Source organism: Mustela putorius, unplaced genomic scaffold, assembly GCF_011764305.1.
Source record: "Mustela putorius furo isolate JIRA1106 unplaced genomic scaffold, ASM1176430v1.1 tig00003898_pilon_pilon_pilon, whole genome shotgun sequence".
NCBI lineage: Eukaryota > Metazoa > Chordata > Mammalia > Carnivora > Mustelidae > Mustela > Mustela putorius.
This window is the reverse complement of record NW_025422047.1, coordinates 29,509,618-29,520,658: the sequence shown is the minus strand read 5'-3', so window position 1 is coordinate 29,520,658 and position 11,041 is coordinate 29,509,618. Positions and strand designations below refer to the sequence as shown.

General features: G+C 37.7%; 1 protein-coding gene across 5 annotated transcripts in view; it reads right to left on the bottom strand.

Moving 5' to 3' along the window:
- Positions 1-4,680: 4,680 nt before the first annotated feature.
- AKAP6 (A-kinase anchoring protein 6) overlaps positions 4,681-11,041 on the bottom strand; it is a 514,317-nt gene continuing 507,956 nt past the window's right edge. For 4 of the 5 annotated variants that reach the window (XM_013047435.2, XM_045067872.1, XM_013047434.2 and 1 more), the window contains one exon: positions 4,681-6,739. The gene's annotated coding sequence lies outside the window, so the exon portion shown is untranslated. The other variant, XM_045067871.1, reaches the window with a different exon arrangement.

The window sequence follows — 11,041 nt, the reverse complement described above, 5'->3', positions numbered from 1 at the left end:
GATTACACGTGGGTAATCCTTTTCCAAATTTCCACATAAAATGAATGTAGAAGGGAGAAAGAGTACTAGCACAGTCTAGAAAGTGGACAAACATCACGGCTCCCATGGTAGAGATACGAATTTTGTGTCCGTCTGGAAGACATTGACGTTCCATATCTAATGCCTCTGTAGTTAACCAGGGGTGAACTTACCTGGACTAACTCATCAGAATCGGCCATTTCTCCAATGTAAATGTGAGGCCAAATTTTGTTGCACTTTACATTTGCTTCCCTTAAATTCACTTTTTTAAAAAATGGACTCACCAGAAAGCTTGGGTTCTTCATCACTGTGGAGTGTCCAGGGCTGTACATCCATGCACAGGGCTTTCACTTCTCTTTTCTTTCGAAGGCCTTTCTCAGGTTTTGGGGAACTTTTCAACCAAGAGAGCACAAGCCTCAGTATCAGTGATTCTTAAACATGATGTCATAAGGGATTTGTAATGAATAATAAGGCACGAATATTTTAAAATGATTTTTAGGGTCTCTAGGTGGCATAATCCATTAACTATCTGCCTTTGACTCAGGTCATGATCCCAGGGTCCTGGATTCAAGCCCCGCATCAGGTTCCCTGCTAACCGGCCTGCTTCTCTCTCTCCCCTATTTGTGCTCTTTCTCTCACTCTCTCTCTCTCAAGTAAATAAATTAAAAATCTTTTAAAAAGATACTCTTTGAAATACAAATTAGGTTTGCTTAGAAGTTATGTATAAAGTAATGTCACTCCATTCAGCTGCATCATGATCCGCTTTATGAGTGGGACAGAAGCGGGGCAGGGGGGTCTTTCCTCACCGGAAATTGTTTATGAATCCTTGGTAAAAGCCTAGAAGGGTCTCACACAGGTGAACAACTTCCAAGCTGTGTGTGTTGCAACAGAAAAGAGAAGGAGAAAAGTTGCTTTATGTAGGCCCTGTTTTACTTCAAGACACAAGTACAAATAATCTTTGCATATTTTCTGCTTTGGTGAGGGCCCATCAATCAACGAACAGAACCATCTCAAGGCATTGGCCAAAATGCCTTTGCAACAAGAAACTGTAATAATGTGGGCCTGATGTGCACACATCAGTGTGTTATTTTACTCTGAAAATGCAACTACATGGCAAGTCTCCTATTTAGGGGCCACTGATAGATGAAAGGTATGTGGTTGCTTTTTAAGGAAGAGGAGTGACTAAAAAGACCTTCCGTGAGTGTCCCCTCCATAGGCATGTGGCAGTAGGAGGTGGTAGTGCTCTCCATCGTGAATTAAAATACTAAGAATGGTTACCTTTTGAACATCTTCTATTCAACAAGAATGCCCACCTGTGGCCACAGAAGGGTCTGTGGTGAATACTTATTTTCTTGGCAAATTCAGATTGTTAATTATGACCAGCATGTGGGAAATGAAAGTGTATCTTACACAATCATGATCATGGTTTTTACCTTTGTTTGGGATGAAAAATAAATTTGAAAAAAAAGAAAACAAAACAAAAACAGACAGACAAACAAAAAACCGGACTCTTTGAAATGGCCAGGATTTAAAAATGCTTTAGAAAAACATTTAGAGAAAAGATTCCAGTTTATCAGTGAATTGAAGTGAGTTTAGGTTATGTCAATTTTCCTGATGGTTCTGATTGAACTAATGACTTAGTCTGTAATTGACTAACCCTCTAAATCAATCAAAGGCAGGCTGTTAATAACTGAACTAAACTTAAGTCCTTAAACCAACTGTGGATGTGGAACAATCTTTAAGTATATGAAACAAGGCATACTTTATTTTACTAAAGGTAATATGAAACTAAACCGAGAACTCAACAAAGTCTAGAAAGCAAAAAATAATGATGGTGGGTGCTAATACGTTACATTGATTTTGCAAATGGGACTCCATCCACCTTTAAGAAAATGGTGTCGGAATTTAGAACACTGTAGACCAGAAATGGGAAACCTTTTTCTGTAATGGAGCAAAAATGTTTTTGTAAATATTTTAGGCTTTGTATGCTACATGGTCTCTGCCTCAAGTACTTAACTCTGCAGTTACAGTGCAAACGCAGCCATAGACAATATGTAAACAAATGTGTGTGGCTATGTTCCAATAAAACTTTATTCATGGACACCAAAATTTGAATTTCAAATAATTTTTACATGTCATGAAATACTCTTCTTTTTTTTCCAACCATTTAAAAATGCAAAAACCATTCTTAGCTCATAGGCCAAACAATAAAAGACAGTGTGCCAGATTTAGCCCAAACTGTAGTTTGTTGACCCCTGCCTTCAACTACTAAAGCATGAACTGTTGAGAGTAGCTTGTGAATTTCAAAACACATCAAGAATGTCAGGGACTCATTCCTTCTTCATTAAAGAGTAGCTATTGAACACAACATTACTTATGCCCTATACTTGACAAAAATGTTTACCCTGAGTTGAATAATGAAAAAAGAAACAACTGGACACATCCAGATTGTGGGTCATTTTGTAAAACTGGCCTAGACTTTTCAGAAATGTCAGTTATGAAGGATCAAGGAAAGAAAGACTAAGAGCATAGGGAAACTGTTCCAAATGAAAAAGACATGAAAACTAAACGCAATGCAGGATTTTTGTTTAGAGGGATTAATTAAGCATTTAGATGAAGTGTTAGGATTTGAAATTTAATTTCAAATGGTTCAGCACAGTAGTATATTTATGTGTGTGTGTGTAGAAAGAGAGAGAGATGAAACTAATGGAGTAAAATATTAACAATAAACAAATCTGAGTGATGAGTAGGCAAATATTGTACTATTCATTCAGCTTTTATAGGTCTGAAATTATTCAAAATAAAAACTGAAAATATGTATAGAAAAAAAGACTATTGTAAATTTAGTTGGTTCAAGTTAAAAAATTTGAAGTATAAGAATTATACAATGCTTGAAAAACCAGGTATTTATCAAAATTCTAAAATAATACTAAACTCATTTGGAGATTAAAATAATTTGACTCATAACAAATAGCAGGATTATTTCAGTGTGTTTTGATAGTTGCATCTAAATTGTTCCTAGGAATTTTAGCATGGGTAAAACCTAAGCTGGATGAAAGAAACATAACAAAATCACCAAATTCAGATTCTCAAATACCCTGGATTTAGATTGTTCTGCTGTCGTATAAGATGCATTTATTCAGTGACCAGAAATCTGAAATCTTTTTTCTGTAATTAAAATTTTCAGATTCAAACATTTCAACTCTAGTAGTCAAATCCAGATAGCTCTGCATACTATTTCTGCTCATTAGGTTTTTGAAAATGTAGAGAAACTAGATAGAAAACAAAATAAATGGGTCATCACTTAATTTGTTGAGATCATTCTATTCAAGGACATGAAAGGCACTTTCACAAGAAAAACTGTAAACCCTTTGTAGGCAGAGGGCCTTCTAGTTGCCTTTGTATCTCTAAGGCCAAACACAATGCCTCACGAGTAGCCACTCAATGAATGTTTGCTGAACGACCGAATAAATGAATAAATAAATGGAGGGGAGGACCCTACCTTATATGGAAATGGGTTAAGTTTGGATTTGATGTAAGGAAAAGATTCAAGATGACTCCGGCACTAGACTGGGCCACTAAAGGAGATGAGGGATTGATTATTTATTTATTTATTTAAATTTACAATACTAGAATAAACCTATATCTTGAATATATTTTTAGAGAAAACCACTTAAATGTTCAGATATTTTCTACATGTATGATGATAAAGAGAGTTCCTCAATTTCAAGGAGTCTGTCTGCTAACATTCACTCAGGTTGAAATGGATCTGAAAATCATGATGAGTGAAGGGCAGTTGAGGGAATGAGGAGTAGAAATCACAACGGCTGGGAGAAGACGAGTAACTGGCCTCAGTCATCTTCAAGGATGCCATGAGAAAGAAGGGGCAGAAATAGTCTGAGCAGCTCATCAGGACAGAACCAGAACTGGGAGCAAAATTAAAGGCAGAGGGAAGGCAGCACTGTGTAGATTTTAGCTACCGAAGAAAGAACCTTCTAACAAAGATACACACCCAACCAGCTTGCCTTAACAAATAATGAATCACTCAGTGGAAGGTGTAGGCAGAGCTGGTGTGACCATTTTCAAGGATGGCTGGGGAGGTAGTGCCCACACACAGCAAGAGACTGAAGCTCTCCCATCCCTTCCAACCAGAAAAAGTACTGTTCGATAGAAGTCATTTTACAAATTCAGTGTTAATACTAAGAAGGTAATTAATAAGCAAATATTTGTAACACCGCAAGGACTTCTGTGAGCGTATACCAGGTAAATGGGACATCATGGTCAGCTTGTTCCAGTTGATGTAGACCTTGGCATTACCCAAGGAAAATTTAGGTCATCTCAATATGTAAAAAATACCGTACCTTAACAGAGATCCCAAATGCTTTGAAGTGTTTCACAGACTCTCCATCTTGGGCCACTATCCCTATGTCCTGTTATTTCAAGCGTAGCTAATTTTCTACAGCTGCCTCCTAATGAGCCATTTATCTCTAATCTCTTCCACCTGTAACCGACTTGCCCACCACTACTAGATGTCTGCCTAGAACTTCTTTTGAACTATTACTACCTGTTCAGAAGCCTAGAATGATTAATCAATTTAGAAATATGTATGGAAAAAGATTAGAAGAGACATAACAATAGTTTCTAAAATGGTAAAATTGTAGACTAGTTTTTTTTTTTTAATGTTCTTGGTGTTGTACTCATGTTCTAATGATAAATACAATCGAGTGCAAAAGAAAGACTTTCCTTACTACCTACTGTATTACATACAAAAGCTCCAACTTAACTTTTTAAAAGACTCCTCATTCAGTCTCCCAGTTTACCTTTTGCCCACTAACCCTGCAATAAAACTTCACTCATTTTCTGTTGTCTAACTTTCTGGTCCCTTCTAGCCCTTCTCTTCAGCTCATCCCTCTTTGCTACTCGCTACTTCCGTCTCTGTGCCTCCTTTACCACTCTGCTCTCATCCTTGCCTGCAGAACAATTACTGCTTCTCATTTGTGTATTCCCTGCATCTGGGCTGTAGGTAAGCCTCCTGAGGGCAGGGCCTTTGCTGATCTATGCATCTCCCACTCTAGAATAGTCCTTGCAGATAAAAGGTGTTAATTAGCTATCAGTTGAATAAACGATTGCATTACCTATTTTCCTAGTAATTTATATTTTAGTGCAGGTGTCTCAAAATGAAAAGGTGCATGTCACCCATACTGTCTAATTCAATACTTAACTTCAGTAAATTTTTATTGGCTACCTACTGTGTATCAGGCACTTTAGTAGGTGTTAGGATATAAATTAAAAACTGCATTTAAGAAGAGCAATAAAGACCAGATGGAATATTTCTCAGCTCATTTCTTTTAACACAAAATAAATACACCTTAAATCTAGAGTCTAAGTCAAAATAGTCATATTTTCTAGACCATCTTTCTAACAAACACATTCAAAAGAATTACATAAAATAAATATGAGACTGACTAGGTAGCCTGAAATCCAATATCAAATCCTTAATGATAAGTAGAGATAAAAAATTTAGGATAGGTTCTTACTGGTTTAGGGGAACTGGCATTTAATCATTTGTGTTCTAATATCTTTATAGTGATCAGGAAGATTTTGAAAATTGTGAACGCTTCAGGTGTAGTTTAAGTAATTTTAAGTCTCTTATGCAATATGGGTATTTTGGAAGCTACTATGTGTTGTAGTTTTTCCAGAATCAGATGTAATAATTTGGTAAAGAACACAGGTAGAAGAGATCACTGGTTTTCCTTTTCCCCCAATAAACTATGTTTATTATGCCAATTTTAATTACCATGCAATCTAATGGTTTAAGGCTTATATTTTCCACATCACTAGACATCATAAACATGAAAGCATTTTATACTGTCATTATACATCAATGTTTGTACTTGGTTATACATATATACAGAAATTATTCACACATCTTAACCTTGCTATTTCCTCCTTTCAAACCAACATAATTTTACCGTGAAAGCAGCTTTTTAATAAATGGTATAAGAAATACAGCAAGGCACACTTTTTTAAAAAACTTTTTTCTCATTACCACCTCAAGAAGCATAAAAAACGAAAATGTTGTACATAATTTAATAGTAGAATGTCACCAGTTTATAATATACAACACCATATAGTTGTTTCTTGAAGTGCTGCATAGATAATAATCTTTAAAATAAAATAAATAAAATAGCGCTTTTAAAAGTTGCTTAATCTTGAAAGAAGGACCAGTATTTCTTCTGTATGCTGCAATCAAATCAAATGTTGGCCTTTTAGGTAAACCTCTTTCGATAAACATAGGCATCATACCATAAAAGAAAAAAATCCAGACTCAAACATGAAATTGGTCAAGTACGGGCAGGGCTGGGGGTGTCATTCCAGACAGGTGAATTTAATGGACCATCGATTTGGTGGACTGCAGAACTTTTTTAAAGAGTAGATGGGGAGGGAGGAGGCAAACGGAAGAGTCTCGCTGGAGAGGCAGGGCCGGCAGAGGTAGCTTGGGACAGGAGTCCATGGGAAAACAAGCAGCTTCGCCAAACTTCAAAGACAATCACCTAAAGAAAACCAGTGCACAGTCCAGATCACAAGGCTCATGTGGACAAATCGCATTCGGAGGGAAGATTCGTCTTGGGAGAGGTCAATGTGACAAATGGCAGTGACGTGATGAAACCGCAGACTAGCCCGGGGTGGGACGAGGAGGCCACCCCTGAGTCAGGCTTATCTACAAGAAACAAAAACGTGATAAGAAAAGGTATCAGAAAGGACTGTTTCATTGGCAAAACCGAGTCCTCTGAGGAAGACTGCCATTTTGGAACTACCCGCTAATGTTCTGAAACAAAAGGATACACAAAACGAAGTGATTTTATTAGCCCAACGGTTCACATTATTGACAAAAATGTTTTAGAATCAATTGAAAAATGCATTGATTTTTTTTTTAAAGACATGGTTTTAAAGAAAACAAGAAAAATCCTCAAGTTTGACCTTTTCTCTGGATATCATCTACTCTTTTGCTTGTGAACTGAGTTTTGAACACTCAAGATAGATTCAAATCACTATGAAAATGTGAGGCCGCTGGTTCCAAGTGACACAGCCAAGTATCCACAGTGATTCACAGCCTGGGAACTCGGACCCTCAGGTGGTTGAACCTTTTCCTTAGGGACTGTATGTGTGACAGTAGAACTGAACAATTCTACCATTATATGGTTGTGAAATATTCACAACTTTGTCACAACCCCAAATGTTTCAGCCCCTTACTGGTAAAAGGATCTAACCTGGGTTTCTAGCTCGAATATGAATGCATTTCATTTAAGGTACAGACACTCTGTGAAAGTAAAAATGACACTATTATTTCTGGACATCTTGATGGCTCAGATACAAATTCGTTCTAAACTCAGTCAGTTCTGCCTACTTCTAGGAGGCTGAAAGCAACAAGTTGGATGTGAGGAACAGCTAAATTCCAGGGATAGGAAGTAGAGGATGCAATTATTTGAGGTCCTTTGACCAGCTGTCAAATAAAGCAGGGTTTGCTTGTCTGGGTTTAAACCGAGTTCTGGTGTCCAATGTCAGGTTGCTTTATTGTCTTTCTAGACCTAAATATTCTCCTTCTCCATCTTTCTCCTTCTCTATAATCATGTAACCTGTTTATGAGCCAGAAACACTTCAGCAAATGTGGTTTGGCTGAAGTCTCGGGAAGCTGGGGAGAGAAGGCAGGTTCTCAAGAACAGGGAGAGATAGACAGGAGCAGATGGGCCAAAGTTTGGTACAGTCAAATACCGCAGTAACTCAAGAAAGTCCATGGTACATTGTTCAAATGCTGAGGCCAGGACTCACTTGAAATATAGACACCGAGTGAGGAATCCTGAGGTGAGGCAAAGCTGGTCTTACTAAATGCCAATATTTAAATTCTCTCTGGCTAATCAGGTCTTTCAACTTGGCCCACTTGCAAAGGGGCCGAAAGGGGCCGGCAAAACAGACTGAAGCATAGATCTGGGGGGGGTGTGTGTGTGGGAGTGCGTGTGCATGTGTGTGTGTTTGTTTGTGCGTGTGTGATGGGTGATGACCAATAAAATCTTTGTTATTTAGCATGGCAGCTAGTTATTCAGAGTGCTCAATAATTAAAAAGCATTTCACATCTACCAGAATCTTGACTTATTAAAATGATTTTAAAGGTAACTTTGGTAAGGATCCACTTGCATCGTTTAGCAAAAAATTAATATACTATCACCAAGAATAGTTTCTTAAGCCTGCTGGGCCAGCTTTGGATCATATTAAACACTTAGTGTCAATCCAACTAACGGAATAAGAATTTACACCATATACATGAGAAATGTTTGCTCTTAATGTTTTCTCAGTTTGTAATGACCGAGTAGGAGCAATTTTACTGGGTATGTGTATACTGAAGCATTCATAAATACAAGTTATTGCTGAAAATCTAAAATCGATGAGCTACCCACAGTCACATCTACAGACCAATAAGACAGGAAAAGCAATGGAGTAAAAAGTTCTGAAGGAAATTCATGCATCCTAAATATAGCCCCTCCAACACACACACACACACACACACACACACACACACACACATACACCCCATACACAGCAAAACAAAACTGAAAACCAGAGTAAATCAAAAAGGAAAAAAAAAAGTACACACTGGCTAAATGTGATGAGTGAAATTTTTATACCACAGGATTTATCCAGCCTGAAGTTTACGGTTAAATCATTCACCAAAGATCAGAGGCTTATGATGAGGATTATGAAGAAATAACTGTCAGAATACAGCAAAAAGATTAGTGCAAAGTACATCTCTTAGGCAGGTCCTAGGAGGCACTCCAGACATACATTATGTGCTTCCTCCAAAAGAGGCAGAAATTTCTGGATCTATCCAGTTACCTTTTCTTTGATGTGATTTGCTGTAACTGACCTCTCTATTTTGGTAGAAACATGGCACAGAAATGAAAATAGTGAAAAGCACAGCAGTGTGCCTAGAAATCAGTGTAGATGCATCCTGTGTGAAACCATGTTTAAAATTTCAATAGTGTCAGTGAGTTTTTAATTAGAACAGTAAATGAATAACCTCAAAACCTTTTTGAAAAAAATTCTTGGTACAGATGTAGACTGTAGCTGCTGTTCTAAGTTGTAGCTCTTTCCAGATGACATAACTTCATCATCTGAGAACTTATTTCTGGGGAAAAAAAAAAGGCCCAGCAAATTGAATGTGGTATATTTTATTATCCTGATAGAGCACTCCAACTGATGGTTTTGAAATCGCTTTAAAAAGTAGAGCTTTTTTTTTTTCCCCTCCTTTGAATCTTGTAGGAAGAACAATGACAAGAGTTAAGCTCTTATAAACACCAAGTCTCATACCTACCAAATAACTTTATTAAGGATTCCTGATATTTAACACCAAAGGCATGTCAGCCTTTTGCGATTAAATAACTCATCCTGGTTGGTAGTATTTTAAAAAAATGTAAATATCTATGCCCAGGTACCCAGTGCTAATGACGGGGGAATAATGTAGGCATCCAGATATTTGGGGTGTGTGATACGGATAAAAACTGAATAGGACCAGTGGATATGACTATGGAAATGGCTCCTGGCTGATCACAAGTCACTTGGGGCCATGTGAGTTCTGCAGAAGGAAAATCTGGCTGCGTCTCCCATTGTCTGAGACAGAGCCAGGAACCACATCTCGGGGGCTCCACAAAATATCGCTGACTGGCAGGTAGGCCAGCTGATAGCGTTGCTTTGTCGTGCCTGTGAAATGTGAGAGCTGCGCCCACCCAACAGCACAGCATGTTCACTTGCCCAAGTCCAAAGATGGAGCTGCTTATTATTCCCATTTCCACTCTCTAGCTACGTCATAGACTGAAAACTCCCAAAGTATCTAAAAGGGAGGCTGCGATCCAGGGGCTTCTCCAAGGCCAGTGCTGCTGAAACTCTGGGTCTCCACATGACCGGTGACTTCAGGATCCCAGTCACACAACATCTTGCTCTGAGGGATGTTGCTTTCAAGCCTCTATCCCCTTGCAGAAAACAAAAATCAGCCGGGCTCCACCAGCCCTTCTGCAGGGCTCGGCCGAGCCAGCGGTAACAATTGGTACTAATAGAACTTGTTTAGAAGCATCTTTTAGAATTGCAGTGACTCTCCCTTAATGGTCAGCTTTACTGCATACTGATGTAGAATGTGATTATGGGGTGGACATGTTTCACAGAAAATACATGTCTCTCTCTCCTACTTTTGTCCTCACTTCTGGCCAATTGTAAATTGAGTCTGAAACACAGAAAAATTAGTTGAGCTATATTAGTAGGTAGGATGTCTTTCTTCAATTTTGCATACCGAGTTTATTTTTAGGGTATATATATGGTATATATTCCCCCCTCCCCATTTCTAGCAGCTCTACACAGAATCACACATTTTAATGAGCTTAGGGCACAGGTGTTGCAGGAAAAAAAATAATGATGTTTGCCATTCATCTTTCAAATTAAATAATGTGTTTTTAAATAGTAACTTTTTTCATAATACATTATGGGAACAACATTTATCTGTCACATTTTAAAAGATGTATTTGTAATAAATGTAAATTACTTTTAGAAAATCAGTAATTAGGCTCATCAAAAAATAAACAATCTGCCACAAAAAAGATAATCTTTAGCATAGTTAAGTATAATAACTGTTATTTGAATAAGTTAACAAATTAGGGTAGATTGCTTCTGTAATTCATTTCCTATAGCACGAGTTTAGGTTACAGCATTAAGCTTCTGGAGTGGGGGGTGGAGATGGCATTCAGCACCTCACACTTTGGTGAAATACAACTCTCACATTCAAAAGCTCAAATTTTCTTCTTTAGACTTGACTGAGAAAGTGCATTCATCACTGGGGCTCAGAAATGGAAAATAACTGAATTTTTGTGTCACTTTTTGAGCTATACCATCATCTCAGAATTATCAATCAATAGCTGTCTTATTAAATATGAAGAGTGGAATGACTTTCTTAAAAATTTTGATGGAAATCAGCCTGTCACCT